This window comes from Oncorhynchus keta, unplaced genomic scaffold (assembly GCF_023373465.1).
Source record: "Oncorhynchus keta strain PuntledgeMale-10-30-2019 unplaced genomic scaffold, Oket_V2 Un_contig_4295_pilon_pilon, whole genome shotgun sequence".
Classification (NCBI taxonomy): domain Eukaryota; kingdom Metazoa; phylum Chordata; class Actinopteri; order Salmoniformes; family Salmonidae; genus Oncorhynchus; species Oncorhynchus keta.
Window position 1 is genome coordinate 2,924 of NW_026287693.1, and position 4,577 is coordinate 7,500.

The window sequence follows — 4,577 nt, forward strand, 5'->3', positions numbered from 1 at the left end:
TAGTCTATAGAGTCTAGTGTTGACCCCCCTGTGTCTGTAGCAGGGTCTGGTCCTGAACCCTTATAGTCTATAGAGTCTAGTGTTGACCCCCCCCCTGTGTCTGTAGCAGGGTCTGGCCCTGAACCCTTATAGTCTATAGAGTCTAGTGTTGACCCCCCCTGTGTCTGTAGCAGGGTCTGGTCCTGAACCCTTATAGTCTATAGAGTCTAGTGTTGACCCCCCTGTGTCTGTAGCAGGGTCTGGTCCTGAACCCTTATAGTCTATAGAGTCTAGTGATGACCCCCCCTGTGTCTGTAGCAGGGTCCTGAACCCTTATAGTCTATAGAGTCTAGCGTTGACCCCCCTGTGTCTGTAGCAGGGTCTGGTCCTGAACCCTTATAGTCTATAGAGTCTAGCGTTGACCCCCCCGTGTCTGCAGCAGGGTCTGGTCCATTGTCATAGAGTGAGTGTTGACCCCCTGTGTCATATCAGGGTCTGGTCCGAACCCCTTATAGATAGATGTCTGTGTCTTGTTGTCCGCAGGGTCCTACCCCCCAGATAGAGTGTGTCGTTGACCCCCCCGTTCTCAGATGCATTGTCATTACCCCCAGATAGATGACTCATATCGTTGTCCGTACCCCCCAGATAGATGTGTCATATCGTTCTCCGTACCCCCAGATAGATGTGATAGATGTGTCATATCGTTCAACTCACGCCACTCGTAGGGTCTCCAGTCTCCAGAGGGAACGGGCGTGGATGGACACAGCTCCCCCTCGTAGTGCACCGTCCTGGGGAAGAAAAGAGAGTGAGTGGGGGGTGGGTTATCAGCCATGCTTCCACCACAGACCAGACCATTACACTGGTCTGTATCCCTGAGAAATACGAGCCTGCTGCTGTCCTCATCAAGCACATATTCACACATTACACACTTCACCTTGGTATGGATGAATACGACAGGAACATCTATGGGGAACTTATTTCATATCCTTCCAGGTTCTTCTGCTGTATTTCTAGGCCTCCAGTAGTGTATAGTGAGGGCAGTATCTAGGCCTCCAGTAGTGGATAGTGAGGGCAGTATCTAGGCCTCCAGTAGTGGATAGTGAGGGCAGTATCTAGGCCTCCAGTAGTGGATAGTGAGGGCAGTATCTAGGCCTCCAGTAGTGGATAGTGAGGGCAGTATCTAGGCCTCCAGTAGTGGATAGTGAGGGCAGTATCTGAGGGGCCTCCAGTAGTGGATAGTGAGGGCAGTATCTAGGCCTCCAGTAGTGATAGTGAGGGCAGTATCTAGGCCTCCAGTAGTGTATAGTGAGGGCAGTATCTAGGCCTCCAGTAGTGTATGGTGAGGGCAGTGTCTAGGCCTCCAGTAGTGTATAGTGAGGGCAGTATCTAGGCCTCCAGTAGTGTATGGTGAGGGCAGTGTCTAGGCCTGCAGTAGTGTATAGTGAGGGCAGTATCTAGGCCTCCAGTAGTGTATGGTGAGGGCAGTGTCTAGGCCTGCAGTAGTGTATAGTGAGGGCAGTATCTAGGCCTCCAGTAGTGTATGGTGAGGGCAGTGTCTAGGCCTGCAGTAGTGTATAGTGAGGGCAGTATCTAGGCCTGCAGTAGTGTATGGTGAGGGCAGTGTCTAGGCCTGCAGTAGTGTATAGTGAGGGCAGTATCTAGGCCTGCAGTAGTGTATAGTGAGGGCAGTATCTAGGCCTCCAGTAGTGTATAGTGAGGGCAGTATCTAGGCCTCCAGTAGTGTATAGTGAGGGCAGTATCTAGGCCTCCAGTAGTGTATAGTGAGGGCAGTATCTAGGCCTCCAGTAGTGTATAGTGAGGGCAGTGTCTAGGCCTCCAGTAGTGTATAGTGAGGGCAGTATCTAGGCCTGCAGTAGTGTATAGTGAGGGCAGTATCTAGGCCTCCAGTAGTGTATAGTGAGGGCAGTATCTAGGCCTCCAGTAGTGTATAGTGAGGGCAGTATCTAGGCCTCCAGTAGTGGATAGTGAGGGCAGTATCTAGGCCTCCAGTAGTGTATGGTGAGGGCAGTGTCTAGGCCTCCAGTAGTGTATGGTGAGGGCAGTGTCTAGGCCTCCAGTAGTGTATGGTGAGGGCAGTATCTAGGCCTGCAGTAGTGTATAGTGAGGGCAGTATCTAGGCCTGCAGTAGTGTATAGTGAGGGCAGTGTCTAGGCCTGCAGTAGTGTATAGTGAGGGCAGTATCTAGGCCTGCAGTAGTGTATGGTGAGGGCAGTGTCTAGGCCTCCAGTAGTGTATGGTGAGGGCAGTATCTAGGCCTGCAGTAGTGTATAGTGAGGGCAGTATCTAGGCCTGCAGTAGTGTATGGTGAGGGCAGTGTCTAGGCCTCCAGTAGTGTATGGTGAGGGCAGTGTCTAGGCCTGCAGTAGTGTATAATGAGGGCAGTATCTAGGCCTGCAGTAGTGTATAGTGAGGGCAGTATCTAGGCCTGCAGTAGTGTATGGTGAGGGCAGTGTCTAGGCCTCCAGTAGTGTATGGTGAGGGCAGTATCTAGGCCTGCAGTAGTGTATAGTGAGGGCAGTATCTAGGCCTGCAGTAGTGTATAGTGAGGGCAGTATCTAGGCCTCCAGTAGTGTATGGTGAGGGCAGTGTCTAGGCCTGCAGTAGTGGATAGTGAGGGCAGTATCTAGGCCTGCAGTAGTGTATAGTGAGGGCAGTATCTAGGCCTGCAGTAGTGTATAGTGAGGGCAGTATCTAGGCCTCCAGTAGTGTATAGTGAGGGCAGTATCTAGGCCTCCAGTTGTGGATAGTGAGGGCAGTATCTTGGCCTCCAGTAGTGTATAGTGAGGGCAGTATCTAGGCCTCCAGTAGTGTATGGTGAGGGCAGTATCTAGGCCTGCAGTCATGTATAGTGAGGGCAGTATCTAGGCCTGCAGTAGTGTATAGTGAGGGCAGTGTCTAGACCTGCAGTAGTGTATAGTGAGGGCAGTATCTAGGCCTCCAGTAGTGTATAGTGAGGGCAGTATCTAGGCCTGCAATAGTGTATAGTGAGGGCAGTATCTAGGCCTCCAGTAGTGTATAGTGAGGGCAGTATCTAGGCCTGCAGTAGTGTATAGTGAGGGCAGTGTCTAGGCCTGCAGTAGTATATAGTGAGGGCAGTATCTAGGCCTGCAGTAGTGTATAGTGAGGGCAGTGTCTAGGCCTCCAGTAGTGTATAGTGAGGGCAGTATCTAGGCCTGCAGTAGTGTATAGTGAGAGCAGTATCTAGGCCTGCAGTAGTGTATAGTGAGGGCAGTATCTAGGCCTCCAGTAGTGTATAGTGAGGGCAGTATCTAGGCCTGCAATAGTGTATAGTGAGGGCAGTATCTAGGCCTGCAGTAGTGTATAGTGAGGGCAGTATCTAGGCCTGCAGTAGTGTATAGTGAGGGCAGTGTCTAGGCCTGCAGTAGTGTATAGTGAGGGCAGTATCTAGGCCTCCAGTAGTGTATAGTGAGGGCAGTATCTAGGCCTGCAGTAGTGTATAGTGAGGGCAGTATCTAGGCCTGCAGTAGTGTATAGTGAGGGCAGTATCTAGGCCTGCAGTAGTGTATGGTGAGGGCAGTATCTAGGCCTGCAGTAGTGTATAGTGAGGGCAGTATCTAGGCCTGCAGTAGTGTATGGTGAGGGCAGTATCTAGGCCTCCAGTAGTGTATAGTGAGGGCAGTATCTAGGCCTGCAGTAGTGTATAGTGAGGGCAGTATCTAGACATGCAGTAGTGGATATTGAGGGCAGTATCTAGGCCTCCAGTAGTGTATAGTGAGGGCAGTATCTAGGCCTGCAGTAGTGTATAGTGAGGGCAGTATCTAGACATGCAGTAGTGGATATTGAGGGCAGTATCTAGGCCTGCAGTAGTGGATATTGAGGGCAGTATCTAGGCCTGCAGTAGTGGATATTGAGGGCAGTATCTAGGCCTCCAGTAGTGGATATTGAGGGCAGTATCTAGGCCTCCAGTAGTGGATATTGAGGGCAGTATCTAGACCTCCAGTAGTGGATATTGAGGGCAGTATCTAGACCTCCAGTAGTGGATATTGAGGGCAGTATCTAGACCTCCAGTAGTGTATAGTGAGGGCAGTATCTGACACGTTTAGTAGGTTCATACCAGGAGGGTTTAACAGGTTCAGTAGGTCCATAGAGGTCAGGAGGTTCAGGTAGAAGAGTGTACATGTACATTTGGATTCCATCACAACCTTCTATTTAACATCCAAAGGCACCATGACTTGAGACAATAATTTCCGGATTGGTGCCTTTAACCTCCCACAGATGGTTTGGGGTAGAGGTTCTTCCATAACGAGGACAGAGGCTGCTGAAGTGTGTTTAACGATGACAGGAGGTCCATGGGAGGTGAAACTGATCCTCTGGAGGAAATGTATATTTCAGGCTGCTGAGAGCTCATTCTGTCCCGAGTAGGCAGTGTGCCTTCATCCATCCATCCCTCTCTCTCCCTTCCTACCTCTCCCTACCTCTCTCTCCCTCCCTACCTCTCTCTCCCTCCCTACCTCTCCCTCATGAGAGCTCATTCTGTCCCGAGTAGGCAGTGTACCTTCATCCATCCATCTCCCTCTCTCCCTCTCTTCATCCATCCATCTCCCTCGCTCCCTCTC

At 51.0% G+C, this 4,577-nt stretch overlaps 1 pseudogene; it reads right to left on the reverse strand.

The window, feature by feature from the left end:
• Window positions 1-693: 693 nt before the first annotated feature.
• Window positions 694-4,577, reverse strand: part of LOC127924569 (ryanodine receptor 2-like) — a 27,188-nt pseudogene continuing 23,304 nt past the window's right edge.